General features: G+C 36.1%; 1 long non-coding RNA gene and 1 pseudogene across 1 annotated transcript; both read right to left on the minus strand.

Moving 5' to 3' along the window:
• Positions 1-7,926: 7,926 nt before the first annotated feature.
• Positions 7,927-10,490, minus strand: LOC110867024 (annotated as a pseudogene).
• Positions 7,992-10,897, minus strand: LOC118481253. The gene is made up of 2 exons (XR_004865079.1): positions 10,586-10,897; positions 7,992-8,910 (listed from the first exon to the last, which is right to left on the minus strand). It is a non-coding gene; the product is annotated as an uncharacterized LOC118481253 (long non-coding RNA).
• Positions 10,898-20,100: the final 9,203 nt, after the last annotated feature.

Consider the following 20,100-nt stretch of genomic DNA (forward strand, 5'->3'; position numbering starts at 1 on the left):
CGATCGGGATGGACAGGATCTTCAAAACCTGGAGGCTGTTCGACATATACCTCTTCTTCAACCACACCATGTAGAAATGCACTTTTGACGTCCATCTGGTAAACCTTGAATCCTTTGAATGAGGCATAAGCCAGAAAGATCCGAATAGCTTCCAGACGTGCAACAGGTGCATAGACTTCGTTGTAGTCGATCCCCTCTATCTGACGAAAACCTTGAACGACTAAACGAGCTTTGTTTCGAATAACCACTCCACGGTCGTCTTTCTTGCATTTGAAGACCCATCGAGTGCCAATCTTCTTGTAGTTCTCAGGTTTTTCAACAAGCTTCCAAACTCCAAGCTTGTGAAATTGCTGTAATTCTTCCTGCATGGCTTCAACCCAAGCACTATCTTTCAATGCTTCTTTCCACGACTTTGGTTCTTCTTGTGACACGTAACACGCGAAGGACCAGTCATTCTGTTGGCCAGATTCTCTTATAGCTGAATACAAACCAGCATTCCGGTTGTTTCTCAGCTAATTACGCGTCTGCACACCGCGATGGACATCTCCTATAATATTCTGCTGGGGATGGGTATCGTGAATCCGCATTTCAGGATTATCTGGCACACGAGCATTGATACCCAAATTGGTAAGATTAAGATCAACAACCAACTCCACACCAGGAATGTGGGTAGAGGTGGATGCATTCCCTTCAGCAGTGTCTACATTCTGCGTATGAGGTGTATCTACTGAAGCACCTTGAACAGGAGCAGCTGGAGCTGAAGATCCTTCGGCTGCATCATGATATTCATCATCTTCAGAAGAGTCATTATAATCAGCAGCATCTTCAAAAACCTCATTTTGAACCATGTTGTTGACTGACGAAGAAGCTTGAGGGTCAACAACAATAGGTCTAACCAATGGCGAGACAGCAGCGTTGTCACTTTCCAGCAACATCCGAGCCGCTGCTGATTCTTCGTCAAAGGTTGGCAGATTGAAGGAGTCAAATAGTCCATCATAATCGAACATCCACGGATCACCCGGAGCCCTAACAGGACTCGTGTACCTTTGAACCCTAACTTCGCTCCATAGCTCAATCTTTTTGGTAGCTAGATTCCAAACACGAAAATTCGGAGTAGCATATCCAAGGAAGAAACCCTCGATAGCTCTTGCACCAAACTTTCCATCCGGCTCAATCATAGTACATGGAGCACCAAACGGTTCAAGGTAAGAAAGATCCGGTTTCCTTTTCTGAAGGAGTTCGAAGCAAGTCTTGCCATGTCTCTTAACTGTAAGAACTCTGTTCAACGTGTAGCAGGCAGCCGATACAGCCTCTCCCCAGAATTGAATAGGGAGTTCCGACTCTACTAACATTGTTCTTGCAGTTTCTATAATCGTCCGATTCTTCCTCTCAGCGACACCATTTTGTTGTGGAGTATAACGAGAACTGTACTCATGAAGAATGCCTTTAGACGTACAAAACTCATCCATAACTTGATTCTTGAATTCCGTTCCATTGTCGCTTCGGATCCTTTTCACTTTCAACGTATAGAGATTCTCCAACATTGTAAGAAGATCCTTGAGGATGCCAGGAGTTTCACTCTTGTGTGCCATAAAAGATACCCAAGAAAATCTAGAGTAGTCATCAGTAACTACTAAACAATAAGCATCACCAAACGTTGTCTTGTGCTTCATAGGTCCAAAAAGGTCCATATGAAGACGTTCGAGAGGCATGCTGACAGTGTTGATTTTCTTCAAAGGGTGAGACTTCTTTGTTTGCTTCCCCTTTTGGCACGAGACACAGATATCTTGTAGATGAAAACTTCTCACAGGCACACCATTCACAAGATTATTTTTCACCAAATGGTTCATCTTTCTCAAGTGAATGTGTCCCATTCTTCTGTGCCAAGATATAGACTCCTTTTCTGTGGCTTTTGAGACAAAGCAAGTGACTTGTGCAGATGTAGTAATCGCCTGGCTCATATCGAGAATATAAAGATCATTAACTCTCGGAGCCGATAAGAGAATCCATTCTTGTGGAATTTTGAATCCAGGTTTCAGCACATAGCAGCCAGCGTCATCAAAAATTACTGAGAACTTTTTATCGCAGATTTGCGACACACTTAGAAGATTGTGATCAATTTGCTTCACATAATTGATCTTATCAAAGCACACGATACCATTGGAGATACTTCCTTCTCCAGTGATGTACCCACCTTTATCACCCGCAAAAGCAACATACCCTCCTCTAATATTTCTCACGTCGTATAGGAGCCGTAAGTCGCCAGTCATGTGCCTGGATGCTCCACTATCAACAATCCAATGACTATTCATAGTTCCTCCTAGAACATCCTGCACATGTCAATTAAACACATCAGTTGAGAATGGGGACCCAAGCCTTAGTGGTCTTGGGTCGTCCCTTGGCATCACGAAACGTGAGCTCAATCTCTTGATGATTTTTAAGAACAACTGCTCCCCCTGAATTGTCACCCGACTTAGGTAACCATGTTTGTCTGTGCCTACCAGTTTTTGAAGATTCTGGTTTTACAGGTTGTGACACACTTGGTTCCTTTTGCACTGTTTTAACTTCAGATTTTAAAGCTTTTTCAACAGTTTTCATGTTCTTACGTCGTTGTTTAGTTTCTTGTTCTTTTACAGTTCGTTTATCATGTTTAGGTGAAACTGATCGACGTTGAAGGTGAACTGATTCAGGTGGACCTTTTTCAACCGATTTCTTCTTTGGAGCATTTGGGCAGTTTCTGATAATGTGCCCAATTTCTCCACATTTGAAACAAGTTCTCCTTTCAACAGACTTAGGAGAACTTGATCGACTACCAGATGTTGAACTTGTAGAACCTGAGGTACTTGCTCTTTCATCACACCCGTTTGTGTGTTGGGTGTAATTGTTATCACTGTTACGTTTTAAAATCTTGACTTGTTGTACAAAATCAGTGTTTGATTTGTTTTCAAAAGTCTCAATTTTATCTGTACCTCTTGATGCTACAAATTTAACATCTTTTCCTTTCTTCATGTAACGAGCTCCTTTTGATTCAACCTTAGCCTTTGGCTTTGGAGCTCGTTGTTGTTGTTTACCTTTAGAAGCAGTAGGTTGTTGAGTGGTTGGAGATTTTTGATTACCAAACTGTTTTCTAATCTCAGCCTTAGGAATTGGATCACATTGTGTTACCACAATTCCCGGAAGTGTTTTTCCCAAAAATTTGTTTGTATTGTCTTCAAAGACTTTGTCAATCAAAGATTTATTTACATTTTTAATTGGAAAAACATGATCTGAGTAGATTTTATTATCTCCAACCAAAGTGTACAACACATTACTGCTTTTAACAGTAGACACACCTGTCTCATCAACCTTGACAGGATCAATCACTTGCTTCTTAACAGATGGAATCTCAGGAGTATCAGGATCACAAAGGATGTGATTCTCTCGTGGAATATCTACTCCTTTCATCTTGCTAAGTGATTTATCCTGATCACTTACAGCCACTTCTGATTCATCATCCGATGTCTCATAGTCCTCGATAATTGGAGGACTTTGCTTCATGGATGGTGAAGTTTCTTGTTCCTTAGAGGCTGTGTTTGAAGAATTGTCCGGTTTGAACCCAAGGCCAGTAGTAAACTCCTCAACATCAAGAGGCACACTGGGTTCATACCGAGGCATTTCTTCCTCATCAGGCATCTTGGTATAGTTGTTCATCAAGGGGGGCGGACATTTGTTATACCCTATGCCTTTCTGATTTCCCTTTAGTTGTTGAACATCGATGATGTGATCAAGCACAAATTGGGAGTTAGAATAACTATCCAATTTCTGTTTGATCGCATCATGTTCGCATTGGGCAATGGCTAATTGCTTTTTAGTTTCTTCCACAATGTTAATATATTCATTTATACTCACTTGCTTGTGGTAAACTACTTTGTTAACCTCGGACACATTTTTCTTTAAAGTTTCTATTACAGATTTAAATTCTTTTTCATTCCGAGTTAAAGCCATGTTTGCCTCTTTGCATTTCGACAGTTCAATAACCAAATTCTGGTTATGACTATGAAGCTTTTCTGATTCAAGCTTCATCTCTGCACATGATTTACAAATACTAGGAGTAGGAGGTTCAGAAGTTACCTGACTAGTAGAGGCTGAACCATTTGCCATAAAGGCAGTTTGAAAAGAAAAAGCTCTATCTTCAGAAAATAGCTTTTCCATTTCCGTTGATGTAGCAGCAGCCTTCCTAATCAGAATTGATTTCTGACATTTAAGCTCATCAGCTTCATTCAGAAGATCCTGAATATCTTCACCTTCTTCCTCATCAGGCTCTGAGTGATTATCCCCAGAAACAGAGCCTTCTTCGTCTGAACTTCCAGAATAACCAGAACTGTCATCACTCCCAGAAGATTCTTCTTTATGAACCTGCTCGATGACTTTAGCATACAAAGCAGTTCCACTTCCCTGATCACCTTCCCCAAACTGCACTGACCAGTCACAGCCTTCATCAGCTTGAACAGCCAAAGCCCGATTGTGATTGGTAGTTCCAGGCTGTCCCTGATTGTTATTCACTGCCACCATCCTCCGTTCACGGTTTTCTTGTTGGGCATTCACATTCGTCTGGTTTCTGAAAGGGTTGTAATTGCCGTGTTTCGTTGGTCGAGTGCACTCACGTTTAAAGTGCCCTTTCTCGCCACAGTTAAAGCACGTGACGGCATTAATATCAAACCCATACTTCGTGTTTTTCTTTCCTTCCAACGAAGTTCTTCCAGTTCGAGCCATGAAATCTTTTGCCCTTCTAACCGCACTAGCAAAAGCCCATTTAATATCCATCAACTCCATTTCTTCCTTGTCGATCTGATCATAATCTTCATTGGTCATATTGATGTTTCCAAGCTGACCAGCTACCAACCCCACAGTATGCACTGACCATGGTGTTGATAATCTCCATATGTTCCTTAGCAACTTCAATACTAAGGTGTGAAAGATTTGAGTTGTCGACTCGGATTGTGTGATGACTTTGGGGTTGAGGTTGAGGATTGCTTGTATAGTGAGCTTGCTGTTGTTGTTGTTGAGGTTGTGGTTGTGGCTGTGTTGGAACAGGAATGTAAGACCTCGGATCGAATTGAGGTTGTGGTGGAGCAGCTGTTGACTGAGGAAACGGAAAGGAACTTGAACTTGTATTCGACACAAATGCAGTCTGCAGCTTAGGTTGCTGTTGCTGAGCTGCAGCGGATCTTGCCAAAGCATCGAATCCTGGAAGATACATTTCTGTATTCTGAGGAGCTGGAGCACGCCTTGCTTTCCTAATTTCTTCATCGTTTTTATGTTCCAGCTTTTGAATGAACTCATAGATGTTGACTTGATCTAGAGTACCAGTATGCTTCAACAGCTCAATGAAAGAACTCCACTTTGGAGGTAAGGCGTCAGCAAATCTACTCACCATGTCTTGTTGAGTAGAGACAACTCCATAAGCACACATCTCACTAATCAAATGATAGAAACGTGTGATCATATCATTCAGAGTCTCGTTTTCCAAAAACTGAAAGGATTCAAACTCTTTCTTCAACAAATCATGCCGAGATTTTCGAGCAGCTGCATTGCCTTCTCCTCTAGCAACTAAGGCATCCCACAATGCTTTCGTGGACTTGCAATATGAGAACTGATGGTAGATGTCTTTGTTGAGTGCTTGAGTAAGTGTGGCAAAGGCCTTTTTCTCCAACTCATAAGCCTTCTTGTCATTTTCAAGCATATTGGCATAACCCTCTGAAGTTGACGCAGCAGTTTCAAGATTAGTATTGAACGCATTGATGAAACACGTCCAAAGATCAGTGCTTTGCCCTTGAACGTATGTGTGAAAACGGTTTTTCCATGATGGAAAATCGTTCATATGGTTCAACTTAGGTGGACGATTGTTGCTGCCAGTTTCACTCTCACTAATCAGAAGGTTCTGAAGACTTTGATTTTGATTGGATACCAAAGCCCATTGACTTGGACTGATTGATGGCTGTGGAATCATACTCTTTGCCCAATCTGCAGCAGTGACTAACTCTTGATTGGTTCGTGAGTCCAAACTCCAATCCCATGGACTTGTACAGCTCATTTTGATATAATATAAGTACCAAACCTACACACCACAAACTGTTAAGTGCAAAACAGATATGAACTGAAAGATACAACCTGTTCGAAAGATCAATACTTGTTCGAATGATCAACAAGGTTCGAAAGATCCTTGTTGAGTTTCGAACAAAGACTTCGAAGGATTGACTTCGAAAGATTGACTATACGAAGGGTCCTTATCTTTCGAAGGATGATTTCGAAAGATTCTCCTTATGTTTCGAACACAGGCCTCGAAAGATGACAATTGTTCGAAGAATCAACAGTGTTCGAAGGATCACTGTTGATGGCTCGAACAATAACCTCGAAAGATAACCTTGAAAGATTCACCCAACACGAAGGATCCTTATCTTTTGTAATGAACAGTAACTCGAAGGATGTATCTATCGAAAAGATTCCTTGACTCGAAGGATAACACACTGACTTCGAAAGACGTTCGAAGGATGGTTATCTTTCGAATCTCCTTGATCGAAGGATGATCCTTCGAGCTCGAAAGTTATCTTTCGACGGCTGACACACTGACAAAAGTACTGATGGGTTGGTGAGAAAAGTGACAGGTTGGTGTACCAACTTTCGGCAGAAAGGATATGGTCTGCCAACAACTTTTCACCAAACTTTTTGACTTTCAAAAAGTTTACTAAAAATAGGCAACCTTATCCTCAACCAGTTCACCGGAATGATAATCGGAATATGACCGGAAAAATCAAACTCACTTAAAAACAAGTTTTCAAGTTACCCAACCCAACCTTGAACACTCCCGAAGGTTTAGAAACCGTTTTTCAGTTTAGAAAAGCAAGAAAAACCACCAAAACGGGTGCTAAACCTAGTGTCCAAACACACCAAGAACTCGAACAACCCGGTTTTAAACAAGGTAAAGAGCCAAGCTCCGATACCACTTGTAGGTCCCTTTTCTCGGAGGATCGAGAACAAACCTAAACCTTGTTATACAAACTCACTAGCGAGTGCGGAATCCAAGCTAGCGAGCAAACCGGGATGATGCAAGTAGAGAAACAAACACACAAGAATTCACCGATTAACACCACTGTATTAATACGTATGAAGGTTCCGGTTACAAGCACAATGTTTACAAATCTAACTTGCAAACTCTCACTATGTGTGTGTGTGTTTCGGACAGAATGCTCTCAGCTCTATCTTTTGTCTGTGTGCATCAAAAATGAAACACAACACACTGCATGGGTATTTATACCCAGCCCAAGATGTCTGGTCCGAAGGATCCGATAGATGGTCCGAAGGATCATCTATCGAGTACACTTCATTCGAAAGATAAGCATTGACCTTGAAGGATGATCCTTCGAGATCTAACATTCGAAGCATATCTTTCGAGCACCTCGAAGGATCAACAGTATCCTTCGAGGCTATCCTTCGATACAGACAAACATCTTTCAATATTTACCAACTGTTTGGCCAAGTCAAACTAGGAGGATAGTTGACTTGGTCAAACTTACAAGTCTAACTTGGACATCGTTTACATATAGACCGAATACAGACAAAGTACAGACACAAGTGCACCAACAAAAGTAAAAAAGTTATTAGGTTAAATTGAAAAGATAAAAAATTTTGGGTTAATAATTATAACCCAAATAGTTTTGGGCTAAAAATAATACATCAAATACTTTTGGACTTAAAGTATAAAATCAACATTTTTTTTGAAAAACTCCCCCAACATGTTGTACAACTCATAATGCACAAAAAAAATTGATAATTTATAGTGTATAAATAACATAGTTAATATATATATTTAAAAATTGTGGGTCACTTTACCCTATACTGAAAGGATGGGCCCGCCCCTCATTCCAGCTTGATATTAACTAGGATGTATTCCGCCGCGTTGCGGCTGGCGAAGTATGCCTCATTATGCCTTGCCAAAAAGAGAAGATAGTGCATTGCCAATTGCAACATCGAAGGACAATAATTGAAACAGAGAAAACAAATAATAAGAAAAAGTGGGAGTAACTGAACATAGGCATCAGTTTATGATTGAACTATCACAATTGTTTGGCAGTTTATGATTCTTTAGTCAAAGAGGTAGCTGTTGATTCATCCTGAAGCTGTGAACATGGTATTACTTTTCTTCTGTACAAGAGATCATGTTGCATGAACGCCGCCTTCGAATTGTAACATGTACAAACCAGAAAATAATCAATAGTAAGATTGTAATTGAAAGAAATTGAAAAATTATCAATAGTTAAGGAAGGTGATTGCTTACACACCAACACCTCGTTCAATAGAAAATTCTATAAGTAGAAAATGGTTCCTCCTTTTCCCTGTTTAACATAACATCAACCAGTAAACGAAGACTAATGGGCAACACTTAAATCTTTTGTCATATGCCTTTCACATTTGCTTGTTCCAACACCTTATCTTTTTTTTTTTGCTCCCGTAACCCATCAGAATCTACTAATATTTATCAAGGGTAAAAAACTTATATTTGTTCTTTCATATATTGTATATGGACCAATTAATGGTTCAGGCTAACACAAATGTGATCAAATCAAAAAGATCTGAACGGGCCTAGAAAAGTCTAATTAATTAAGTTAAAAAGGATGTTTGCGAATGCTAACCGGAAGATGACGGAACCCTAGTTGTCGAGTATGTCCTGTATGACCAACTGCTCTTTACAGTTGTCATCCAATAAGCCCTACAAAACCACCAATCGCATGAACCCCCAAAATTGTGAAGGCGCAGCCGTCATCTAACTTCCAGGTAGAACCACCCAGTCGAGCAAACAGCTACCACAAACCTAAGCGTAAGACTGGAACTAAGGATGCGCCGGAACAGTTGGCCGTACTGTTTCTTCTCACTCTAAAATATGGCGAGAATTTGAGGTTACGTATGAGAGTTGAGTATATGTGCTGGTTGGGGGGAAAAATAAAGAGATGGTCGAGTCGACATATGTGCTGCAGGTGGTGGGAAAAAAAAACAAAGTAAAAGTGCTATCAACTAACAGCCGTTAACGTCAATTTACTATTCCTCTGTCATGTTTGAAATTAATACATACAAGTCTCGGTACACCGCCATCTGGCGGTGGCGGTGCTTGTCGTTGTAACTCCACTTGAAGCAAAAGCTCCTAGAAAATTTCGGAAGCACCTTCAATCACCCTTTTGATAAGATCCCTTGTGAGGTTTTGAATTCCAGCACACGCGGCCCCACCAAAAAGACGGTTAAAATCCAATCTTAACCTGTTTAAAGATGCAAAAATGTCTAATAATTTCAATAACTTTATCGGGTCCTTCTTACTCTCGGTGACCGTTTTCCCAAACTGGAGGAACGCAAGCATGCCCGCTTGTGCCGCTATATTTGCGAAACAACCCCGCCATACATACAATCCCAACTTCTCGAAAACATCGTTGCAAAGCTTATATTCAGCCTCGAATAAATGCTTAACCGCAAACTCTAAATGCTTACTCCAATTCGCTATGTAACCCTCAATGTTCTGCACGTTATTGAACTCCGAAACTGAAATCTCCAAATAATCCAAGTTTAGCGCCCGCAAACTTGCTCTAACAATCGAGCTACGAACATCCACGTAGACAGATTTGCATTTTTCTAGTCTGTTGTTAGCAATCAATCCCCCGATAATTTCTTGCAACTTTTTAATTACAGGAACCGGCAACGGAGACGGGGAAATACATGCTTGTTCGTCTTTCAAAGGGGACGAAGACATAGGTAAGGGGATACTATTTTCAGTCAAAAGACGACGAAACTCGCCTTCTAATCTATCTAACGCAGCCTCTAAAAGCCCACCGTCAAGCCGACCCTTTTCTTCATTCTGCAACTCTTTTAAATAATCTAGTGCTTTTTTCAAACTAATCGTATACCGTTTATCAGCCACGTTATTATCCTGTAAATACTCAACGATATCATCCAACCACTCAATCGCCATCCCACAATTATCCGACAAAAACTGCAACGCCTCCTGCAAGTTATCCAACACCTTAAGATACCCCGAAAGATCCGACTGCGGATCCGACGACTTTTCCAACCCATGTATCGCATCAAATACCTTCAAAACCGCAGCTGCCGGAACAACAGCCTTGTTAATATGCCCACCAACCGCATCAAGCGCGTCCCTTTGCGCGCGAATCGGACACACCGCAGCTTCCAAACCCGGTAACCGTTAATTAATCTCTTCTAACCTAAGTCCAGCTTTTTGCAACTGTAACCCTAACCCTTTACTTTTCTCCAAATTACCCTTCAACAACTTTCTTGCAGACATCAAATTCACTATACCCTCTTCACCCACTGACCCCATATCAACACAAAATGTTACAAACCCTAAATTCAATTTCCCCAAATGAACCCACAACAACCCACATTAATTACAGATCTACCACACACCCAACTAACGTCTAGATACAAATCAATGAATCAATACAGAAACAATATAATTGAACCTCAGGAGACCAAAAAGAACTCAAAAAACACGTAAAGATTCAAACTTTACAACAGAAGAGCAACAAAAGAGTGAAGAACTTACGATTTGGGTGAAGAACAGTGGTGGGTATTTTCAAGATCGATGGAAAATGTAAAGGTGAAATGCAATCGAGTGTGAATAATTGGATTTTGGGTTCGTAAGTGTGTGAAATTAAAGAAAACTGGTTTGCGTCGGTCATCTTTACCAACAGCTCTTGCTCCATACCCGTTCTTTCTGTTTGGGGACAAAAGTTGCAAACGCCGAGAAAGACCTGTGGCGTGAAACTGAGTTGTTATCAAACTGTGGTCAAATCCGGTTAATTTTGGGGAGATGGAAATCAATTTGGCGGAAACTACGCAGGGGGGAAATTAATTAACGGCCGTTACCGTCAATTCACTGTTGTTCGGTTATGTGTTGAATTAATATATATATGAATTAGTTCCTTATGTATAATAGAATATTCCAATGAGCAGGAATTATATATATCCCAAGCTGATCATATATATTGTTGCAATGATTTAATCTTTAATCTCTAGAAGAAATGAACAAGAATGAAATAAAACAGGATTTCTATATAATCTTGAACTAGTTTACAACCCCGTGTATTACACGTGTTAAATGACGAAAAAATATAAATTATAAACTTGTATATAATCCTTATTAATGACATGACTTATTTAGATAAAATAGTAAAACAAAAGAACAGTTATATTTTCGCTATTCAAAATAATTTTTTAAGTTTTCACTTCTCTTTTGAGATACTGCAATCCATTTTATTATGTCTTAAAAAGAAGTAACACTAAAAAATAAAAAAAAATAATGATCATAAAATTATAAGTATTTTTAAAAATAATTATAAGTTATGAGGTTATGGTAAATGAATTGTAATTAAATTCTATTATGTATATTAATGATATAATAAATACTTTGATATAAATACTATTTTTAGATATATGGATCATGAGAGAAGATACGAATATCATCATTATATAGAAAATATTACATATTAAAAAAATCATACTAAAAATAAAGTATACGTTTAAAAAGGTAGGACTAAAGTTTTTTAAACTATAAATGTTAGCGTCTACAACAACTTTTTTAATTAGTAGTTGACATTTAAATATTCAAATTAAAGTTTTTATAATATTATATAATGTCTTTATTTAGCATAATGATAATGTCTTTAGTTGCGTAATATGATTGAAATTAGGTTTAATATTTAAAACTCAATGTTTTTAGGAAGTTGGACCATTTTTAAGATGAAAACATATTGATAGTAACATAAATTTAAAATTGGAAGTAAATATTGAACACGTGTATTACACGGCTTAAGTAAATATAATGTTATATATTTAATAGCAATATATATATATATATATATATATATATATATATATATATATATATATATATGTCTTTTAAAAACCATTTAGTGTTCGCTTTAAAGATAATTTGGTACTTTATTTAGAAAATCCGCTTGTAATTTTAGTCTTCTAAGTTATATACTATAAGTACTTGTCCATGTGATTTGATACTTAGTAATTATTGTTTAGGGCAAGGATAAATCGAAAACCCACTCTAGTTGACTAAACCCTGAAAACCCATTAATCACCATTGATCAACCTAAATGAATGGCTGAGATTCACTTTGAGCCATTAGTTTGTTTTGTTCCCCTTTTTCTCCATTTTTTAATACATTTATTGTACCTTAGGGGTAATATGGGAAAGATTAATTCAATCTCTTACAAAGAGACAAAACTCTACATGGATCCAGACAATCACTACATCACTTTTCATTATTTCAAAGCATCAAAAGACATTCTCTCTCTTCCAAAATCTTCATCAACCCTTCTTCATCTATACCCAAATCACCATAGATGTTCATCTATACCAACAATCACCGGAGAAAAATCTCTTAAGATATTCAAAATCGCCGGAGAAAATCAACGATCGCCGGAGAAAATCAACGATCGCCGAAGATCTTCAACAGTCACCGGAGAATTTCAACGATCCCCGCCGGAGATAATTAGCCTAAAAACGAGGGAATTTCAGGTGCGTCGGTTCTTTGTTGATTTCTGTAATGGCGTTTCTTTATGTGTTTGTTTCTTTAAAAACCATGAAAAAAATGTTAGATTTGGGTAGAAAAAAAGTGTTTTTGTGAAATTTTTATGGCTTTTGTTTAGCATTAATTGAGGGTTTTGTTATAACACGGATTAATATCAAAAAAAGGGTTTTCAAATCTAGCTTATAAGTGTAAAAGGGTCGTTTTGATGATTTGAAAAGGGGATTTTATCATACTACTAAAAATGGGGTTTCTATGGATTGTTTGGTTGTTGTTAAAGTTCAACACATGTTTTTTTAAGCGTTACAAAAAGCTCAAGTAAATTGAGGTTTTTTTTTTTTTTTTTTTTTTTTTTTTTTTTTTTGAGAGGATTATGATTATAGATGGTGATTTGAATAATGTGAACAAGTTATTGGAAACAGTATCGGATTCTCTTGCATTCAATATCAATGACAAGAAATCTTTTTACCCTCTTTGTTCCTCTTTACTTTCTTTTGAATAATCTCACTTCTTAATTGCTTGGATACAACAGTTGTTTGGGTGAATACATGATCAAAAATTGTTCTATTGGGAAGAAAAGATTACATTTATGTTGACAATTAATTTAAAATTGTTCTATTGGGAAGAAAAGATTACATTTATGTTGACAATTAAGTTAGAACCCCTTTTTCACAAACAAAAGCGGGTTTCTAAAAAAATGGAAAATAAAATAAAAAAGAAACTAATTGGTATGTAACATTAAATTGTTAGATGGTTTCTTACATTTATGTTTGACAATTTATTTTGTAACAGTGCTGGAAGGCAGTGAATCAGACACACCAGCAAAGGATTTGAAAGAAAAGAAAAAAAAATATTTTTGTAACTTAAGTATTTTGTTTTTTAGGGAACAAGTGTGTTGTATGCGTTGTTAGGTTATATAATAATGTTGCACCTTAACATTTGTGGGAGCAAAATTTTGTAACTTAAGTATTTTATTCATAAAGTTGTTTTACGATACTTTTTTTTTTTAATTTATCGGTGTTTGTGCCATCAGTGTTGTATATAACAAATAAATGTAAAAGCATTAGGTGAAAAACTGGATATACACGTTGAATAAGGTTACATTATATGTTACTTTATATGTACCATCTTATTAAGGTTACATTCTACAAATGAGCAATAAATATTATATTATATGTAACATTTTACAGAAAAAAAAATGTAACCAATGAGGAAAAATGTTACTTTATATGTACCATCTTATTAAGGTTACATTCTATAAAATGAGCAATAGGTATTACATTGTATGTAACATTTTACAAAAAAAAAGTACAAAAAATAACGTTACATTTTCTGTATAATTTCAAAAAATGTAAACACCCAGTATAGAAGAAAAAATGCTTGTTTTTTTACCATTCAATGCATGTTATATGTTACACATTTTTAGAATGAAATAGTTGCATGTTATATGTTACATATTTTTAAGAGAATAAAAGAGTTGCATGTTATATGTTACACATTTTTTAGAATGAAATGAAATAGTTGTTTGTTATATTTTACGTATTTTTAAGAGAATAAAAAAGTTGCATGTTATATGTTCAACAAAAAAAAAAAAAACTATTCAAAAAAGATTAGTAGATATGGCTGGATATATTAACTTAATATAAAAAAAACACTTAAACATAGAGAACAAAATAATTAAAACATAGTATGGCTAGCCTAAAAAACACATAATAAAAAGAATACACAACACTATTGTCGTACATGTGCCAAAATACATATATGCCCTCAACACCCTTTTCAAGACTTGAGACGTGGCACACTGGTTTCCATCTAATGGGGGCTGAGGGCTGGGTTCGATTCCTCTTTTTATGTTGTGATTATTTTTTATTAACTCAATCTTGCTAACTACAATCACCACATTTATTGTCATTAATAACAATGTTTTATTGTTATTATTTTGTTGGTATAAAGAAAATTTCCGAAAATGCTCGTCAAAATGGTGAATTATTTTTCTATATACTAATTTTCTTAATTAATATACAACGTTGTCGTGAAAAAAAAAAGATATTCAAGCAACCATCAACAAAAGCACATGATCAAACACACAGAGCAAAAATGTACAAAAATCTCAGTGAAAAAAAAAATGTAACACGGATACAGCAAAAATGTACAAAAATCTGAGGCAAAAATAAAATGTAACATGGTAAAAACAAAACCAAAAAATCCATAACATATAAAATTCTCAGATTCAACACAGCAAAAGTCTACACAAATCTCAGGGGGAAAAATGTAACATGTTAAAAACAAAACAAAAAAATCCATAACATAGAAAATTCTCATATTCAGCCAAACATCAACAAGTACATACTACCGAAAATGTCATTAACATACTAACAAGGATAATCCAACTAAGTACCACCTATTTCTTAATCACAACAAACAAATCAGTGTCGATTTTGACAATCTTAAGTTTCCGGATCTTGGTTTTTGTTCCTCCCATTTGACCAGGCATTTTCTTCCCTTTGTACACACGCCCAGGCGTTGTTGCTGCTCCGATTGAACCAAGAGCCCGATGACTCTTTGACCCGTGGGTCATTGGACCTCTTTTGAAGTTATGCCTCTTTATACCGCCTGGAAAACAAGATAACAAAGGCCCAGCCCGATAAGAATACAATAAAAACAATCATACATGTCATGGTCTGTAACCTAATTACCTAAATCAACCCATTTATAAGTAAACGAGTCATAAAAACCACCTTTAGCACAAACTACCGAGACTCATTGCCAGACATGTTAATGCACGATTCGATAGGTGAAAAAAAAACTCATACAAAAAGTAACGAAATATAGAAGTGACTGAACTTAAATAGCAAGTGAATATCATTCTTTCTGTCTCATAAAATTGCAACTTTTTACACAAATGTGTAGTCAAATACTGGTACTAATCAGGGGTGATCATGGTCCTGTTTGGATGGTTTTGACGAAAGTTACTCGGATACACCCACAATTGTTTCTCATCATTTAATAAGTGAATTGTTGATCAAAACATTACAGCATATAAACTGTGTTCTAGAGATCAAAGCATAGGCTGTTAGCAACTAATCGTTTGATTAAGCTTTCAAAAGGTAAATTTAGGATCGATTAACAGTTAAACCTCAATTTTCCCAAAATTGGTTACAATCTATAAACAATTCAATTAAAAAAAAAAAAGATTTGAGACAAAGAAATAACCTTGAAACCCTTTGCCAATGGTGGTACCAGAAACATCAACCAAATCACCTTCCTTAAACAACTCCTCCAACACCAGCTTCTGATTCGGCTCAAACCCATCAACGGACGGCAAACGAAACTCCTGCAAATGCCTCAATGGAATCACCCCAGATTTCTCCAAGTGACCCATCTCGGGTTTAGTCAGCTTCTTATCTCGGACCCTCCTGTTAGATTTGGGGGGGTGAGTATGGTTTCTTTCTTTCACTGCACTCTCTGGTTTGAAATAAATGAGATGTGAGAATAGATCAATGAATATCTAAAAAGAACAAAAAGAGAAGATGTTAGGAACATGTGAGAGATACACAAGTACAAAAGTAATTAATGAAAAGGATGACAAGAAAAGCAATGTTGAAAGGTTGTCTGCGTGTGCAGACTTACAAATGAAAAAGGGGTCACACAATTCTCAAAAAGTAAAGAAAGAAAATGTCAAAATTGCCCTTGTCTCCTCTCAACTAAAAAGCAACGTGGCTAAATCTGATCCACATGTGAGAGTTTTCAGGGTTTAGTCAACTGGAGTGGGTTTTCTCCTTATATCCAAATAATATATTTTATCTTAACAAATATATATGGTTAGGGTAAAATAAAAATTTTGACAAGTTGTGAGAACTTAGAGAACTTGGCCTTACAAAAGGTTTTTTGAATTTTTTTACAGAGGGTGTGAATGAGTGGTTAGAGACTCTAGACGTTAAACTTTTTTATTTTGGATTCAAGTGGTTAAAACCACTAAAACATAGGGACTCAAAAAGTAATTTACTATTAATTAAATTTGAAATTATACGTTTGATCTCTAACTATATTAACTAATATTATACTTATTATATTATTTGATACATTTATATTTGTTATAGATAATTATTAATTAAATTTGAATTTATAGTTTATCTCTAACTATATTAAAAATTAATATGTAATACTATTATTAAAAGGGAGGAGGCACCATAGAGTGACATGTGTACAAAAAGATTTTTGTTTATTGGTATAGGAAGATGTTTTTGAGTACATGAAATTGAACTACAAATGAAATTATCTATACTAATCGAAGAGGTGTGTCTGAACCATCACTTCTTTTCCTTGATCGACGTGTATGTTGAAGATGTCTGATGTATTGCCGCGCTTCTAAATCGATGCGTCCTTAGGGATGTGTCGATTCCCTTATGATGTAGGTTACAATCTTTCATCTTGTCGCTTCCAGACCTTGCACTTATTTAACTAATCTAATTACAATATAAACTAACTACTTACTAATTACATAACAACTTTCGAACTTAAGGATGTGAAAAGATTAGATCTTCATATAGTCCATCAGATGAGGTAAGATGAGGTAAGATTTACTGGGTATATATGATTGTTGTTGTATAGTTATCAGTTGAATTGAATATGAAAGCAACATGTAGCCCATTCACTTGAGTTGAATATCTGAGGTTGTAAATAGGCTAGAAGCTAAGTTTGAGATAATATATTAATTCTTGAATATTTATTAAGATCACTAGGCTATCACCCGGGAACATCCCGGGTTAGGAGAATTTAGTTTTCGATAATAAAAGGTAAACAAACAACATATTGAAAGTCGTTAGTATCTTCTTTCCCTTCTGACAATAATTTATTTGTTTCGTTTCATCAGTATCCTAAGTTTGTCTACATGTGTATTCATAGTTTTTGTGTAAAGCTTATTACGTTTTAATTGTTATTGAGATCTGAGTTAAAAGTTGTTTCGTAAACCCATAGAAAATGTTATATTGTTTGTTTTTTAATTATGTTATATTACTCTTTTGAAAATTGCGCTGAAATCTGTACACGACAGATCATAAGTTGATTAAATTGAAAGGAGAAAAAAATATGATTAAAAAGGATAGATTTATTCATAGATATAAAAAAACATATAAAGATCAAACAACCACGTCAAACAAACTGAAATATTCAAAATACCCATTGGTAAAAACGTAAAAATCATAACAACTGCTTTAAATTAATAGAGATTTGAGCTAAGTATATTTTTGCTAACTTTCTCTGAATTCTTGAAATTACTTGGAGTTGAAGACTTGTAGACGTCAACCAATTTACGTTTGTTGATTTTATTGATATCACAACTGGTGTTAACATCATCATCCTTAACACTTGGAATGTGACTTTCTTTTTTGATAAATTCTTTATGGTTTCCCTGAAACAAAGGTCAAAAATTAAATATGAATCATCTATTGAAATAAAAAATACCTCACTAATCTTCATTTTTATTAGAATGTTTTCTAAACCCATACAAAATGTTTTATTGATTTATGTTTTTTTTAAATTATATTAGAATATGTTGTTACTTGAATTTGCAACGAATTATTACATTAATAAAGAAATTATAATCAACCTCTTTTATGCAATCATATGTAGTTGGTTTTAGTTTTTCTTTTATTGAGATTCATAAATTAATGTTAAATAGAGTGCTTTGATCATGGTGATCAAAGCCTTAAATAACAAATGTCCAGGTTGATTAATAATAGAATGCTATAAACTATAAATATTAATGTATTAATATGAATACTTTGATTGTATTAAAAAATACCTCAGTAATCGTATATCTAACAATATCTAAACACATTCAATTCAAACTTTAGATTTGTATATTCGTGTATTTTAAATGCTTATTCGTAATTCTGACCAGACAATACAAAGGCATACACATAGCGAGAAGATTTGGTGACTTTGGCAGTAAAGTCCCTAGGGTGGTGGTGGTGAGAAGTCATGGAGAAGTGGTGTTGTACGTTAGCGTCTTTGAGAGAGGGAGGATTTGAAAAAAAACAATGAAAACGTGGACATATAAGATGGTGACACATGGACCAATTAAGGTGAACCACATTCACCCAACTTGCATCCGCATATCAGTGTTTAACATATACCGATTACAAATTAGAAAACGAAAATTGTAAATTAATTAATAGAATAGTAAATAATAATCTTAATATTTGGTCTTTCATTTAGTCTATAGATATAGCCACCACTCTTTATTAAATGGGACTTTAGTTTCTTTTCTTGAATCTAAATATAGCGATGATATATGCTTAGGCTGGATGGTGACTATATATGCTTAGGCTTGATGGTGACTTTGGAATAAAGTCCCTAGGGGCTTTATTGTGTTCCGTCAGCGACATAGCACCATGTAGGTTTTAGGGCAACAATGACGCCCCCTTAAACATCGACTGTGTGCTTTAGCGTCTCTTTTAAAGAAAAAAACAAAACAAAAAAAAATCTGATTGGCTCACTCAAGGTGGCTCCCACCACACAAGTCTTTGGCGTTAATGGTTTTCTAATGGTTGTCAATAAGCGCAACATTTCTCTAATATAGTTTCTCATAGAATGAGATTCATGTCCTAGTATAAAAAAAGATATAATAATATTTCAAAATGTTGTTGTTATGGGTGAAATTCTGAGCCCATATCCTGGAAAATATCTTGATATATATCTTGTTTATTGTATCTGTTTACATCCGGGATGCTGACTCGGGATATTGGTAACATCCTGAATGGTATCCTCAGGATCACTAACGGATTAAATGCAGGTACGTGGGTTAGAAGCTAGCAACGTTCATGAAGACCTTTTCTACTGAAGACTCGGTCTAAGTCGTTCACAAGAAGCCGTTGAAGCCGCATTACTCGGTCTACAACGTTCACATTGGAATATTCGGAGCATCCCATGTTTATAGAAATTTTAGTTTGTAATTCGTTACTATAAATAGTGGGTATATCAGATCAACTAGGACATCACATTCACACTCTCTACACTCTCAACACTTGCTCTCTCGCAACTTTCACAAAATTCGTTGTAACACTTAGCGATCTGATCTATATCCTGCACTGTATCCTGAAGTTTAAAGCAATAAGAAGAACTAGGCAGCTGCGATTGTCAGCTCCCGAGGTTTTATGCCGACGATCTAGATTGATCAAGGGCTTTCCTCGTACATCTCGTGTCATTTACTTTACTTTATTGCTCATTGTTTGATCGTAGATACAGCTCAATATCCTGAGCCGTATCCTGAACACTGTTTTTCCAAAGAACCTAACAAACATATTTTCAACACACTTTTTAGCACACTACCTCACTCAACTAATTTGATCACTTAATTGCTTCGGTAATTTTTGACCAAAACCATTTGGCGCCCACCGTGGGGCAAGTGGTGCTCTCTTTACTAAAAATCTTTGTGAAATCGTTAATCGGTTTTCTGTTTTCAAAACTTTTTGCCACATTGTTTACAATGGCCTCAAGATCAAACATGAGCTCTT

The sequence above is a fragment of the Helianthus annuus genome, chromosome 1 (genome assembly GCF_002127325.2).
Source record: "Helianthus annuus cultivar XRQ/B chromosome 1, HanXRQr2.0-SUNRISE, whole genome shotgun sequence".
In the NCBI taxonomy this organism is placed as follows: domain Eukaryota; kingdom Viridiplantae; phylum Streptophyta; class Magnoliopsida; order Asterales; family Asteraceae; genus Helianthus; species Helianthus annuus.